General features: G+C 44.4%; 1 protein-coding gene across 2 annotated transcripts in view; it reads left to right on the top strand.

The window, feature by feature from the left end:
- Nucleotides 1–16,799, top strand: part of stam2 (signal transducing adaptor molecule (SH3 domain and ITAM motif) 2) — a 65,025-nt gene that overhangs the window by 777 nt on the left and 47,449 nt on the right. The window lies entirely within an intron of this gene.

Here is a 16,799-nt window from a genome sequence, read left to right as displayed (position 1 = left end):
GCATGAGCTATTGGGACAGGTGACCAAAAGCTTTGCCAAAGAGGTAGGTTTTAAGGAGCATCTTAAAGGAGAGGGGTTTAGGGGCGTAGGCAGCTGAAAACAAGTAGGGGGATGCGTAAGAGGCCAGAATGCGAGGAGCGCAGAGCTCACGGAGGGTTGTAGGGCTGGAGGAGGAGGTGGCAGAGATAGGGAGGGGGCCAATGTGGGTCAGCGAGCATTGGGGTGATGGCTGAACGGGACTTGGGCCGAGTTAGGATACGGGGCAGCAGAGTTTTGGATGAGCTCAAATTTACGGAGGATGCAAGGTGGGAGGCCGGCCAGGAGAGCATTGGAACAGTAGAAACAAAATTTAACTCCATCATATTGGGTTCTGAGGTTTTAACCGGTGTTTTGGGGATTGCATTCCATGATTCTGTTCAGTTTGCCCATCAAAGAACAAAATCTTTGGGCTTGGGCTCAAAAAAATCCCGCTAAATCATGTCCTGCTCCAGAGTTTGCCAGCCAGAAATGGAGACAAGTGTATGATTGTTGTCATAATGCCTTCTTCGTGTTGCTGGGAGTGTGTATGTGACAGTGTAAAAATATAATACATGTGTCTAATGGGATTTAAAATAGAAGGAAAAAGTTTGCATACTAGAAGTCTGAAATATGCTCGAAATCCAGAGCCTATCTACATCTGAGAAGAGGAGTTAACTTTTTGGGGAAGAGATCCTTCAAATAAAACAGATTTGGGGTTGGGGTGGGGGGGGCACTTTATCCAAATGGCTTGTGATCGTTTACCCTCACCCAGTTTGGATAATCTGAATTAATTCCATTGTGGTTCTGTTTTCAATGATTACAAACGCCACATAGAAACCAATATATAGAATCAAAGAGCACAGAATGAGGCCATTCAGCCCATCATGTCTGTGCCGGCTATTTGAAAGAGTTATAAAATTCGTCCTACTCCCCTGCTCTTTGTCCATAGCCTGACAAATTTCTCCTTTTCAAGTATATATCCAATTCCCTTTTGATAGTTACTATTGAACCTGCATCCACCACCTTTTTAGGCAGTGTAGTCCAGATCATAACAACTTGCTACATTAAAAAAATTCTCCTCATTTCCCCCCTGGATTTTATGCCAATTATCTTAAGTCTATGTCCTCTGGTTACCAAACCTCCTGCCAGTGGAAACAATTTCGCCCCATCTACCCTATCAAACTCTAATTTTGAACACTTCTACCGAATCTCCCCTTAACCTTCTCTGCTGTAAGGAGAACAGTCCCAGCTTTTCTAGTCTCTCCACATAACTGAAGTCCCTCATCCCTGGTACCATTCTGGTAAATCTCTTCTGCCTCCCTCTCCCAAGGCCTTGACGTTCTTCCTGAAGTGTGGTGCCCAGAATTAGACGCAAAATAGTATGGCAAAATAAATAGACATTGCGACATAAATGCTCATCGTGAACTATGACCCCACATGGTGTCCATTGATTCGCTTGACACCTTCTTTGACCAATGGGCACCACAGGGTGTTGACTGTTTTAATTGGGTTTAATTTCCAAATTATCATTTAAGTTACTGTCATACTTTTTTTTAAAAGGTTGATTAGTTTGTCAGACCTTTGTTAATGATGCCCTCCTTTGGAGGAAGGGTGCTTGTGGTTGTTCACCCAGTGCCACCCTATTGGTCTGGAATAAAGCAGATTCATAAATGCGCCGGGATGTCCAGTAGGTTAATTCAGTTGGTGTTTGGATAAATAATGTAGGGTATGTATTTACCAGCGAGGATATATATGTTTCAATATAATAAAAATATCATCTTTATTTTGTCATCTAATGTACTTTTTTTGGTGAGAGTATCCACAGTGTGTTCTGATATTCTGTGACTCACTTCTTGTTCCCTTGATCCCCTCCTCACTCAGCTCCTGACCACTCAACTTTGCCTCTTGTGTACAGCTACTCCTCCTTTCCCCTGTTAGCTGACACTGTTAATGGCTCCCTTTCCTCAGGCAATGCCCCTCTCAAAACTGGCATCATCACCCCCTTCTCAAAAAACCCACTCTTGATCTGTCCATCTTCCAACCAACAGCCCACCTGTGATCTCCCTTTCCTCTCTAAGGACCTTGAATGTGTTGTTGTCTCCCAGTTCCATGTCCAGCTCTCCCGAAACTCCCTGTTTGAATCTCTCCGGTCCAGATTCCGACCTCTTTGCAGTACTGAGGTGGCTCTGGCCACAGTCACAGATTGCATCCTCTGTGTCTGTGGTGTGTTATTTCTCTGCTACGGTTCACTGTTGCAGAGTTCCACTCCCATTATCACCTTTCCTTCATCGTCCAGCTTTGTGGGACTGCCCTTGCATAGTTCCACCCCTACCTATCCAAATGTGGACAGCACTTTTCCAGCAATAGCTTTACTTTCTGCCCTCCACACCTAGGAGTAGCCCAAGAATCTCTCTTTGTTCCGTTCCTCTGCACGCTGCCCATTGGTGAGATCATCAGGCACAGGGTCAGATTCTAGATGTTTGTTGACCATACCCAGCTCTGCCTCTCCTCCACTTCTCTTGGCCCCATGGCCACATTCGTGCTGCCAAACTGTCTGAACGACAACAAGTTAATAGTTGGGGCCTCAACTATTCACTGTTAATGATTTAGATGACAGGATAGAGAGCCACATATCCAAGTTTGCCGATGACACAAAGATAGGCAATATTGTAAGCAGTGTAGATGAAAACATAAAATTACAGAGATATTAGTAGATTAAGTGAATGGGCAAAACTGTGGCAAATGGATTTCAATGTAGGCAAGTGTGAGGTCATCCGCTTTGGACCTAAACAGGACAGATCAGATTACTTTCTAAATGGTGAAAAGCTCGAAACAGTGGAGGTCCAAAGAGACTTAGGGATCCATGTACATAGATCATTAAAATGTCATGGACAGGTACAGAAAATAATCAAAAAGGCTAATGGAATGCTGGCCTTTATATCTAGAGGGCTTGAGTACAAGGGGTTAGAAGTTATGATACAGCTATACAAAACCCTGGTTAGACTGCACTTGGAGTACTGTGTTCAGTTCTGGGCACCGCACCTTCGGAAGGATATATTGGCCTTGGAGGGAGTGCAGCGTAGTTTTACTAGAATGCTACCTGGACTCCAAAGGTTAAATTACGAGGAGAGATTACACAAACTAGGGTTGTATTCCCTGGAATTTAGAAGATTAAGGGGTGATTCGATCGAAGTTTTCAAGATATTAAGGGGAACTGATAGGATATATGGAGAGAAACAATTTCTGCTCATTGGGGCGTCTAGGACTAGGGGTCATGGCCTAAAGATTAGAGCCAGGACTTTCAGCTCATCAAATTTGAAGTCCTTTGTCCTCAACTTCTGATTCCTTCTCGGCCTCATTCCTCACCCCACCCTATCTTTTGTAATCTCCTCCAGCCTAATATTTTCTTGCGTGCCATTCAAATCTCTTGCCCTGCCCTTCCCTTCGCCCACCATCAGTGGCAGCGCCAACAGCCAGCTCGACCCTAACCTCTGGAATTCTCTTTCTTAAACCCCTCCATTTCTCCAGTTCTCTCTCCACCTTTTTAAAAACCCTCTCCAAACCCTATCTTTTCGACCAAAGTTTCGGTTACCCATCCTGATCTCTCTCTTCTTTCCGCCCCCCCCACCCCACCACCTCCAATGGCGTGGTATCTGTTCCCTTATCTATTTTTGTTCATGAAATGCCCTGGAACTGTTTTTTTTATATTTGCTAACGGTGCTATCTACATACAATTTCTGCAAGCCTCTAGGCCAAATTATCTAATGACAACGCTGCATTAAATTATTAATTGCTAACTATATTCTCATATTTTAAATAAAATCATAAAATATACAATCCATTCAATGGGTAGCAGTGATCCTGTATGGGGGTACAAATGACTGCTTGAGTCTCACTCCCCTTTAATTTATTTTGCCAGTTTTTTCCCTCTCCTGAAGGTGCTGGGGTATGGCTGCAGGAGAAGCCCATCTACTACCTTATCCAAGTGGCCATTCACTTGGATAAGGTGATCCTCGATAGTGAATGTCAGAAACCTAACTGATTATGAGGGCAGCATATGCTGAGCCCAGGCCTGCCTTCATCATCAACAACAACTTGCATTTATATAGCGCCTTTTAACATAGTAAAACATCCCAAGGAGCTTCACAGGAACGTAAATCAGACAAAATTTGACACCGAGCCACATAAGGAGATATTAGGACAGGTGACCAAAAGCTTGGTTAAAGAGGTAGGTTTTAAGGAGCGTCTTAATGGAGAAGAGCGAGTTGGAGAGGGGTTTAGGGAGGGAATTCTAGAGCTTAGGGCCTAGGCAGCTGAAGGCACGGCCGTCAGTGTAGTGCGATTAAAATCAGGGACGCGCATGAGGCCAGAATTGGAGGAGCCCAGAGATCTCGGAGGGTTGTAGGGCTGGAGGAGGTTACAGAGATAGGGAGGAGCGAGGCCATGGGGGGATTTGAAAACAAGGATGAGAATTTTAAAATTGAGGTGTTCCCGGACCGGGAGCCAATGTAGGTCAGCGAGCACGGGGGTGATGGGTGAACGGGACTTGGTGTGAGTTAGGATATGGGCAGCAGAGTTTTGGATGAGCTCAAGTTTATGGAGGGTGGAAGATGGGAGGCCGGCCAGGAGAGCATTAGAATAGTCGAGTCTGGAGGTAACAAAGGCATGGATGAGGATTGCAGCAACAGAATTGCTGAGGCAGGGGCAAACACCTGCACACATATACTTTCCAATAGAAGTCACTGGCTAGCAATCAGGAGTGGGAACCCTGGCTGATTTTGTTCCTCTCGTTCTCTTTCCCCCCCCCCCCATTAAGGACCAAGGCCAATTATACGTTCCTAATTGTGATCCTGTCTGAAACCAGCACAAATCAGGAACCTGGACCTCCCAATCTGTACAGCGTGTCTAGGCATATGCTTTACCAGCTGTGAGATGTCAAATGACTCCACTTGTTACGTGAATGTTTTGGTTAGCTATGTTGCGGAGCAGAGATATGGTGACGTTGGTAATCGAGTATCTGTGACTGTGTACGTCAGCAGACTCTCAATAAGCCCTGGCCCTCAGTAGACAAAGTGCATCTGGACCTTTGCTCAAGGCCTTCCTAGATTTGACAGAGCTGGGATTCAGTGCTGTTACCTAAGAAGATGAGAGGCAGGCTTATCCCAGCTCTTATTTAGGTAGTGAAAGGACTCCATTAAAAATAGAGCCAGCGAATAGAACTCCTATAGCTTAATTCTTCCCTGGGGAAATACCTCGACTTCACTCAGTGACTGCCGACAGTGGCCTGATTGAAATCGGGAGCTAACCTTGAGGGGAATTACAGACCCACAGCCATTGTGACATTCTGAAAGTGCCCCTCGAGCAACGCTTTGGTTGGATTGTTGCCCTCGATTTTCAAGTTTAGTGAGCAACACAGGCAAATGTACTTCTGCACCATAAAGGTGCAGTGTATTTGAGGATTTTCTGTTTGCAAACTGGAAATTCCTGTTTGTTGGATTTTTGAAGGTGGCAGTAAAGACATCTGTGGAGCACTATAAGCAGTGTGGACTTGAGAGCAGACCTTTTTCTTTCTGAAACACCCAAAACATGCCGTCGTACCCTTGGTTGTGTTGAGTAAGTGCTGGAGTGTAGGTAATTGTTAGCAGCAATAGTGGCATTTTCATGCAGGCCCTCCCTAAAGGATGTCTTGGCGTATTTGATGAGAAAGATACATTTTTTTATCTAGAGGGAATGACATAAAAAGCAACCCTTCAACTTAAAATCAGAAAAGTAAATAGTGACACATATTGTCACTTAGCGTGTGAATTGGGAAAGGGCAAGTAGATAACTTTGTAGGTGATAACTTTGGAAGCATATCAGAGTTTAGAAGAATGAGAGGTGATCTCATTGAAACGTATAAAATTCTTAGAGGGCATGACAGGATAGATGCTGAGAGGATGTTTACTCTGGCTGGAGAGTCCAGAACTAGGGGTCACAGTCTCAGGATAAGGGGTCGGCCATTTAGGACTGAGATGAGGAGAAATTTCTTCACTCAGAGGGTTGTGAATCTTTGGAATTCTCTACCCCAGCGGGCTGTGAACGCTCAGTCGTTGAGTATATTCAAAACTGCGATCGATAGATTTTTGAACACTAAGGGAATCAAGGGATATGGGGTTAGGGCAGGAAAGTGGAGTTGAGGTTGAACATCAGCCATAATCTCATCGAATGGTGGAGCAGGCTCGAGGGGCTGTATGGCTTACACCTGCTCCTATTTCTTATGTTCTTATGTATCGTATGGCAATATATGCTTTCAAAGTTATCATCCATAAAAGTTAATTGCAGAGAAAATAATGAATATCTGGGAGTGAGTTAAAGGCTGGAATCTAATCGAGGGGTTCAGATGGATTATATATAGAATAATGGATACCCTCAAGTGAATTACAGGCTGGAATCTAATGAAGGGGTCCAGATGATTTATATATAGAATAATGGATTCCTAGGAGTAATACATATGACGCCACAAACTGTGACCTATCTGCCACTATAAATTAGGTAATTCTTATGTGAGGGAACTGAGGGACAAATTTGCATCTTTAAAAAATTTTCATTCCAGACAGGCTAGTGTGATATTATGCTGAAACAATCCAGTGCTCTGGTCAGACTGCACCTCGACCACCATGTTCAGTTTCCTTCACTGAGACGCAAGGTGGAAATGACTAGTCTGAAGGTATTACAGAGAAGAGGCATAAGGCTGATCCCTAGTGTCAGAAGTACGTTACTAGGAAAGATTGGAAGAACTTATGTCTGTTCTCAAGACTGCAGATTCTAGTCTTGGAATGATTTAAGATGCAGTTGGCTGCTGTGGGGGTTTGAGAACAAAAAGAGAATATGTTTTCCTAGAGGGATGATGAGCTAAGATAAGTCAAATGGCCTTCCTTGTCTGTCTTTATCTTGTGAAGATTAGTGATGGATGAACATTGTGGACTTCTGTTTCACAACAAACATACGAAATCAGCAAAAAAAAAAACTTGTGCACGCTGAAGTTCCAGTGAATTTTATTCATTTTTGTGTCTTGAAGGATTAGCGATTTTGTTGACTTATCAGCATGTTGTTTCTGTTGCTGCAAACTAATGAATGTTTCCTGCAACCAAAGTGCGTTTATCCTTTTGAGCGGGGAATTTAGTACAGGGTCGCTTTTTATGTCGTCATTTGTGGGGGGTCCCCAGGAGCTCACTACGCACAGCAACGGAAATGACGCGCTATTAGAATCAGCAAATTCAGATTTTGCTTTGCTTGTATTGTCGATATCTGCAGGGGATCCCCACACAAAAGTTTAGAAGCCTCTCCCATATAAGCCTCCTAGTATTGTCTGCAGTTTGCAGCTTGAAGTAGTTTCAGCTTCGTGCTGATTCAAACAGTGCTGTTCGTACAAAGTCATCTTTAAGACCAGGGATTAATGGGGCAATGGCAGCATGGATACGAAATTGGCTGAGAGACAGAAAGCAGAATGTGGTGGTGAACAGTTTTTCAGACTGGAGGGAAATGTGCAGTGGTGTCCCCCAGGGGGTCAGTATTTGGACCACTGCTCCCTTTGGTATATATTAATGACCTGGATTGGGTATTTGGGGCACAATTTCAAAGTTTGCAGATGGCACAAAACTTAGAAATGTAGTAAACAATGAGGACAGTAGCAGTCTTCAGGAGGACACAGACAGACTGGTGAAATGGGCAAACACTTGGCAGATGAAATTTAATGCAGAGAATTGTGAAGTGATGAAGTTTGGGAGAAAGAATGAGGAGAAGTAAATTAAATGAAATGGTACAATTTTAAACGGGGTGCACGTACAGAAGAGACCTTGGGGTTTAAGTACACAAATCTTTGTAGGTGGCAGGACAAGTTGATAAGGCTGTTAAAAAAGCATATGGGATCCTGGGCTTTATAAACAGAGGCACAGAGTACAAAAGCAGGGAAGTTGTGCTAAACCTTTATAAAACACTGGTTAGGCCTCAGCTGGAGTATTCTGGGCACCATACTTCAGGAATGATGTCAAGGCCTTGGAGAGGGCGCAGAGGAGATTTACTAGAATGGTACCAGGGATGAGGGACTTCAATGACGTGGAGAGACTGGAGAAGCTCGGATTGTTCTTCTTAGAGCAGAGAAGGTTAAGCGGAGATTTAATAGAGGTGTTCAAAATTATGCGGGGTGTTGGCAAGAGTAGATAGGGAGAAACTGTTTCCACTGGCAGGAGGGTCGGTAACTAGAGACACAGATTTAAGATAATTAGCAAAAGAACCAGGGGGAAGATGAATGATCTGGAATGCACAACATGAAAGGGCGGTGGAAGCAGATTCAGTAGTAACTTTCAAAAGGGAATTGGATAAATACTTGAAAAGGAAAAATTTGCAGCACTATGGGGAAAGAGCCTGAGAGTTGGACAAATTGGGTAGCTCTTTCAAAGATGCCCGATGGGCCGAGTGGCCACCTCCTGGTGCTGTATGATTCTTTCAAATTCAGGTAAAAGAAAGAAAGGCTTGTATTTATATGGTGCCTTTCATGACCTCAGGATGTCCCAAAGTGCTTTACAGCCAATGAAGTACTTTTTGATGTTGTAATGCAGGGAAGCAGTGTGAGACAGCAATCTTGAGAGAGTCTCGCATGGCCTTGGTTTCTCACTGGCTGGGGCCTAACGACCGATTACAAGTCCGTACCTGTAGTACAACGGCGATTCTTGCAAGACATTGGGCTCTGAAACCCCTCCGGGAATGTTGCTAACATTTAATGTTGAAACAAAATGAGTGCTAAAATTCATCTTAATTCTTTTGAACTGGTTGATTTTCCAAAGGAGTTCTGTTGGTGAGATCTCCTCTTCTATGTGGCTGTTTTTAAATTCCTATGAATTAGACATTTATACCGTATCCAGTTTTAACAAGACACCCTCCCCAGAATCCTCCACACAGCACAACAATGCTGTTTGAAGGCAACTAAACCAGGGCCCATTATGGTTTCATTTTGCATGTTCTAACAACAATTTATATAGCATCTTTAATGTAGAAAAGCATCGCAAGGCTGTGCACAGAGTGACATTCAAAAACAAGCATGCCAGATCAAAGGAGGAGATACTGGGAGAGGTGACCAAAACCATGATCAAAGAGGATGGTTTTAAGAAGGGCCTTTAAAGAAGGAGGTGGTGAGGCCGTGGAGTTTAGGGAAGGAATTCCAAAGTGTTGACCCTCGGCAGCTAAAGCCCAGGTGTAGGGAGAGGATGTGCACAAGAGGCCTGAGTCAGGGGAATGTAGAATTTGGGGTGGGAGGGAAGTGTAGGACTGGAGGGGTTAGAGATTTTTAGGGATGAGGCCGTGGAGAGATTTACACGAGGTTGAGAATTTTAAATAGACATTTACAATAACCACACGCTTCATTGCAATAAAAGTTGTCTTCTCATGGTGCATTGAATATATGAGCAATAGAACAGCAGTGCTCGTAGTACAGCCTTTTCACTTTCCAATCTTGTGTCCTGAGGACAACGACTTTCATAGAGATGCTGTCAGCCCTCTGGTACCTTGCCCAACTGGCCATTCTTCATCTACAAGCTTAGATGGTGACTGTTAGCTGGCTATTTGTCTGGGTAGGTCATCACAGCCAAGCCCAAACTTGTCCCCTGACATCCAGCACGATGATGATTAAGAATAACAAACCTGTTTGATTTGCCCCATGCCAGCCCTTAGGCAGTCCGTTGGATTTGGTTCATATGATGAAACCAGATCACTTGAACTTTGCTATTGTGATTCATGAGATTTGTTGGGTTACTGTCCGATCGTTGATTGACAGCCACCCAGTATCAATGGTTCGAATTTTTGTATGTTAATATCCTAGAAATGGACTTACAGGAGGACATGCAGGATTCATTGCTGCTGAGACAGTAATTGTGAAATGCCAAAATGTAGCAATAGCCTGTGACAGTTGTTGCAAAGATAGATCTTGGAATTAATAATCTGTTTACAGTATCAATCTACCACTGACTAAGCTATTGAAATCAGTGCCAGATTTGTACCATAAATCTAATTGTTTCCTAAAGAAAGAACAAACTTACATTTATGTAACGCCTTTCATGACCTCAGGACATCCCAAAGGGCTTTACAGCCAATTAAGTACTTTTTTTTTAAGTATAGTCACTGTTGTAATGTAAGGGATTTATCTGAATGGCATTCTGTTGGCTCAGCAATTAAGTCTCCATCTCTGAGCCACGAAGGTCCTGCCCTAGTCCGCGGTTAGCAGATTTTAGTGCGCTAACGGTTGCCAACATATAGTTCCCCAAAGTAGGAAAGGGAAAAATTGCTTGTGGTTCCTTCTCCAGATTGCTCTCTAGTATACCCTACTGGGAGTGTGTGTATGTCCTTTCTGAAGGTGGGCAAAGCTGGGCTCAGACGTGATGTCCTCCACAATTAAAAAGCTACTAACTTTCCGTCAAGGCCTGACTAATGGGCACTTGGGCAAGGTGCTGGAGGATGGTGTTCCCCCATGGAGCCTCAAGATGGTCGATGCCTTCTGACGAAGAGGTTAAATAATCACTAATAAATCCAGTAAGGAAATCGGGAGAAAATTCTTTACCCAAAGAGTGGTTAGAATGTGGAACTTGCTAGCACAAGGAGTAGTTGAGGCAAATAGCATAGATGCATTTAAGGAGAAGTTAGATAAACACATGAGGGAGAAAGGAATAGAAGGAGCATAAACGCAGGCATAAAACTGTTGGGTTGAATGACCTGTTTCTGTGCTGTAAATACTATGTAAAAATCAGAGAGGGGAAACATTTCTTTTGGGCTCCAACAACATTTCCAGTTAGTACGGAGGCTCCATATGGGTGAGCGATGCTGAAACTGTTTTCTTGCCTGTACAAGAAGGAGCAGTTGTAAACAATTTTACAACACCAAGTTATAGTCCAACAATTTTATTTTTAATCCCACAAGCTTTCGGGGGCTTTCCCCTTCCTCAGGCGGTGTGGAAGGGGAAAGCCCCCGAAAGCTTGTGGGATTAAAAATAAAATTGTTGGACTATAACTTGGTGTTGTAAAATTGTTTACAATTGTTAACCCCAGTCCATCACCGGCATCTCCACATCAAGAAGGAGCAGGAGGAGGTTTAGCACTTATGTTGGTCGTGGCCTTACTTAATTCCCCCCTCCCCCTTGCCTCTTTAAAATATGTCAGCTCTGTAAAAGAAAGATAAGGATGAAATATGAACTGTGACATTTTGGAGGCAGAGCAGTAGATTGGACCTTATTGAATCATTATCAGCAGCTAGCTTGAGAGAGGAATAGATAGCTTTAAAGGATGTGTTGCCTGACAAACTGCATCCAGTGATATATGGAAATCCTTCGGGAATGTTGGTTGGAATTTTAAAGGACCTGAACCCTCAACTACATTTTCTGAACTGCCCTGTAGGCTTTATATACTGGACAACGATTTGCTGGTCTACAAAGACATATATTTGTTGCAAATAAGAGCAGAAAATGGACAGTATCTGAGGGAGAATGCTGGGTCAGCATTTAGAATGACACTTCAATATCTTGCTGGGCTTTGATCCCGTGGTTAGTGTTTGGCATCTAATAGTAAAGGGTCTGGAGACTGTATTGGTAGGCAAAACAGTAATTGAACAATGGGGGTCCTTCTAGGTGGTGATGGTCCGGGTACAGAGTAGACACATTCCCACGAGGGGGAAAGGAAGGCCATCCAAAGCCGGAGCTCCCTGGATGATCAAAGATAGAGATTAAAATGAAACAGAAAAAGGAGACATGTGACTAGTATAAGGTTCGTGATACAGAGGAGATCTAAAAATGGGAATGAGGGGCAAAGAGAATATGAGAATAGATTAGCAGCTAACGTAAAAGGGAACCCAAAATCTTCTATAAACATAAATAGTGGAAGGGCGGGGCTGATCATCTTGTGGAAGCAGAAGGCATGGTTGAGGTACTAAATGAATACTTCGCATCCATCTTCACTAGAGAAGAGGATGCTGCCAATGCAGCAGTAAAGGAGGAGGTAGTAGCGATATTGGATGGGATAAAAATGGATAAAGAGGAGGCACTTAAAAGATTGGCAGTACTCAAAGTAGAAAAGTCACCCGATCCAGATGGCTTGCATCCTAGGTTACTGAGGGAAGTAAGGGTGGAAATTGTGGGGGCTCTGGCCACAATCTTCCAATCCTCCTTAGATATGGGGACGGTGCGAGAGGACTGGAGGATTGCAAATGTTGCACCCCTGTTCAAAAAGGGAAGAAGGATAAACCCGACAATTACAGGCTAATCAGCCTGATGGTGGTGGGAAAACTTTCAGAGACAATAATCCGGAACAAAATTAATTGGCACTTGGAACAGTATGGGCTAATAAATGAAAATCAGCATGGATTTGTTAAAGAAAAATCATGTTTGACTAACTTGATTGAGTTCTTTGACGTAACGGAGAGGGTTGAAGAGGGTAGTGCAGTCGATATTGTGTATATGGACTTTCAAAAGGCATTTGATAAAGTACCACATAATAGATGTGGTAGCAAAATTGAAGCCCATGGGATTAAAGGGACAGTGGCAGCGTGGATATAAAATGGGCTAAGAGACAAAAAGCAGAGAGTAGTGGTGAACGGTTATTTTTCAGACTGGAGGGAAGTATACAGTGGTCTTCCCCAGGAATTGGCATTAGGACCATTTCTCTTTTTGGTATATATTAATGACCTGGACTTGAGTGTACAAGGTATAATTTCAAAGTTTGCAGATGACACAAAACTCAGTAATGTAGTCAACAATGTGGAGGACAGTAACAGACTTCGGAAGGACATAGACAGACTGGTGAAATGAGCAGATGTATGGCAGATGAAATTTAATGCAGAGAAGTGTGAAATGATTCATTTTGGTAGGAAGAATAGGGAGACGCAATATAAACTAAATGGTACAATTTTAAAGGGGCTGCAGGAACAGAGAGACCTGGGGGTCTATGTACACAAATCTTTGAAGGTGGCAGGACAAGTTGAGATGGATGTTAAAAAAAAAGCACATGGGATCCTTGGCTTTATTAATAGAGGCATAGAGTACAAAAGCAAGGAAGTTATGCAAAACCTTTATAAAACAATGGTTGGGGCTCAGCTGGAGTATTGTATTCAATTCTGGGCACCGCACTTTAGGAAGGATGTCAAGGCCATAGAGAGGGTGCAGAAGAGATTTACTAGAATGGTACTAGGGATGTGGAGAGACTGGAGAAGCTGGGGTTGTTCTCCTTAGAGCACAGAAGGTTAGAAGAGATTTGATCGAGGTGTTCAAAATCATGAACGAATATGTGTAAATAAAAAGAAACTATTTCCAGTGGCAGAAGGGTCGGTAACCAGAGGACACAGATTTGAGGTGATTGGCAAAAGAACCAGAGGCAACATGAGGAAACAACTTTTTTACCCAGTTATGATCTGGAATGCACTGCCTGAAAGAGTGGTGGAAGCAGATTCAATAATAACTTTCAAAAGGGAATTGGATAAATACTTGAAGGGAAAAATTTACAGGGTTAAGGGGAAAGAGCAGGGGAGTGGGACTAATTGGGTAGCTGTTTCAAAGAGCCGGCACAGGCATGATGGGCTGAATGGCCTCATTCTATGCTGTAACACACTATGATGTGTGGCAGGCTCCTGGAATTGTTGTTTACTTGCCAGTATTTTAATCTTGCCAATAATGCATGTGCAGTCTGGATTTGCTTGGCTTATTTGAACAGGATTATATATTGTCACTGACTAAATTAAGAAGTCCTTAGAGTATGTCCATGTGAATTGTGAAATATACATAGGAATGTACAGTGCCAGAAAAGATCACTTCGGCCCATGTGTCTGGTCCCAACAGTATAACTATGGATTTTGATTCTGCAAACTTCCAATTGTCATGAGTGTCATCCTCTGACTTTGACTTTTTTTCTATTTGTTCATGGGATGTGGGTGTCGCTGGCAAGGCCAACATTTATTGCCCATTCCTAATTGCCCTTGAGACGGTGGTGGTGAGCCGCCGCCTTAAACTGCTGCAGTCTGTGTGGTGAAGGTTCTCCCACAGTGTTGTTAGATAGGGAGTGCAGGATTTTGACCCAGTGATGATGAAGGAACGGCGATATATTTCCAAGTTGGGGTGGTGTCTGACTTGGAGGGGACCACGCAGGTGGTGGTGTTCCATGTGCTTATTGCCATGGTCCTTCTAGGTGATAGAGGTCGCGGGTTTGGGAGGTGCTGCCGAAGAAGCTTTGGCGAGTTGCTGCAGTGCATCCTGTAGATGGTGAAGGGAGTGAATGTTTAGGATGGTGGATGGGGTCCAAACAAGCGGGCTTTGGGGAGTCAAGAGGTGAGTCACTCGCTGCAGAATACCCAGCCTCTAACCTGCTCTTGCAGCCACAGTGTTTATGTGGCTGGTCCAGTTAAGTTTCTGGTCGGTGACCCCCAGGATGTTGATGGTGGGGGATTCGGCGATGGTAATGCTGTTGAATGTCAAGGGGAGGTGGTTGGACTCTCTCTTGTTGGAGATGGTCATTGCCTGGCACTTGTCTGGCGTGAATGTTACTTGCCACTTATGAGCCCAAGCCTGGATGTTGTCCAGGTCTTGCTGCATGAGGGCACGGACTGCTTCATTATTTGAGGGGTTGCGAATGGAACTGAACACTGTGCAATCATCAGCGAACATCCCCATTTCTGACCTTATGATGGAGGGAAGGTCATTGATGAAGCAGCTGAAGATGGTTGGGCCTAGGACACTGCCCTGAGGAACTCCTGCAGCAATGTCCTGGGATGGTTTATCCCTCCTTGTCCTCAACCTCTCTGCAGTGATTGATATGGTCAACCACACCATCCTTCTCCATTGCTTCTCCTTTGTTGTCCAGGTCTGTGTGCGACTGCGAACATAGGAACAGGAGTATGCCATTCAATTAGACCATGGCTGATCTGTAGCTCAATCCCATTTACCCGCCTTTGTTCTATCCCTTGATATCCTTACCCAACAAAAATCTATCAACCTCTGCCTTCAAAGCTTGAATTGACCCACCATCCACAGCCTTTTGGGGAGTGAGTTCCAGATTTCCACTACCTTTTCTGTGGAAAAAGTGCTTCTTGATTTCACTCCTAAATGGCCTATCTCTGATTTTAAGATTATGCCCCCTTGTTCTGGATTTCCCCACTGGAGGAAATAGTTCCTCTATATTTACCATATTGAATCCCTTAATCATTTTAAATATCTTGAATTGATCACCCCTCAATCATCTAAACTCAAGGCCCTCATCTCCAAGGATCATCCTGGAATGCAAAGACAACTGCTGGCTTTTCTTCACTACAAACTGTCTTCTTAAACGCCTCTCCCCTGCCTCCTCCACCCTCCCCTCCAATAAATGTGAGGAGCTCATGGACATTTTTGTCACTAAGATTGAGACTCTCCTGTCAGCTGCCACTGCCGCTTCCCTCCCTTCCCCTAACCCACCAAACCAAACTTCCCCTACGGTTCCCCCCTGCCCAAGCCCTGAACTAACATCTTTCTCTAGTTTCTCTTCTATCTCCCCTCATGCCGTCTCATCTTGACCATGTGACCTACCTCCCTTGACCCTATTCCCACCAAACTGCTGACCACCCAACTTGCCCTCCGGTCACCCACGTTAGCTGATATTAACGGTTCCCTTGCCTCAGTTACTGTTCCTCTCACCATCAAATTTGTCATCACCCCCCTCCTCAAAAATCCACCCTTGACCCCTCTGTCCTTGCAAACTACCGCTCCATCTCTAATCTCCTTTTCCTCTCCAAAGTCCTTGAACATGACGACGCCTCCCAAATCCGTGCCCATCTTTCCTGCAACTCCACATTTGAATCCTTCCAATCAGGTTTCTACCCCGCCACAGTACTGAAATGGCCCTTATTGAAGTCACATGACATCCTATGTGACTGTGGGAAACTAACCCTCCTCATCCTTCTCGACCTGTCTGCAGCCTTTGACGTGGTTGACGACACCATTCCCCTCCAACGGCTCTCCTCTGTCGTCCAACTGGGTGGGACTGCATTCGTCTGGTTCCATTCTTATCTCTCCAGTTATAACCAGAGAATTACCTGCGATGGCTTCTCTTCTGGCTCCCACACCGTTACCTCTGAAGTTTCCCATGGATCCATCCTTGGCCCCCTCCTATTTTTCATCTACATGCTGCCCTTCAGCAACATCATCCAAAAATACAACGTAAGGTTCCACGTGTACGCTGACAACACCCAGCTCTACCTCAACACCACCACCTCCTTCGACCCCTCCACTATCTCCGATTTATCATACTACTTGTCTGACATCCAGTACTGGATGAACAAAAATTTCCTCCCAACTTAATATTGGGAAGACCGAAGGCATTGTGTTCGGGCCCCGCCACCAACTCCATTCCCTAGCCATCCACTCCATCCCTCTCCCTGGCCACTGTCTGAGGCTGAACCGGACCTTTCACATCCGTGGCATCCTATTTGACCCTGAGATGAGCTTCTAACAACATATCCGCTCCATCACCAAGATCGCCTACTTCCACGTCCGTAACATGCGCGTCTCCACCCCTGCCTCAGCTCATCTGCTGTTGAAACCCTCAACCATGCCTTTGTTACCTCTGGAGTTGACTGTTCCAATGCTCGGCCTATTGACTATTCCAATGGCTGGCCTGCCACCTTCCACCCTCTATAAACTCGAGCTCATCCAAAACTCTGCTGCCCGTATCCTAACTCGCACCAAGTCCCATTCACCCATCAACCCTGTGCTTGCTGACCTACGTTGGCTCCCGGTCCGGAAA

This window comes from Heptranchias perlo, chromosome 7 (assembly GCF_035084215.1).
Source record: "Heptranchias perlo isolate sHepPer1 chromosome 7, sHepPer1.hap1, whole genome shotgun sequence".
NCBI classification, from domain to species: domain Eukaryota; kingdom Metazoa; phylum Chordata; class Chondrichthyes; order Hexanchiformes; family Hexanchidae; genus Heptranchias; species Heptranchias perlo.
Note: the sequence above shows the minus strand (reverse complement) of the source record. Positions and strands in the feature narration are given on the sequence as shown.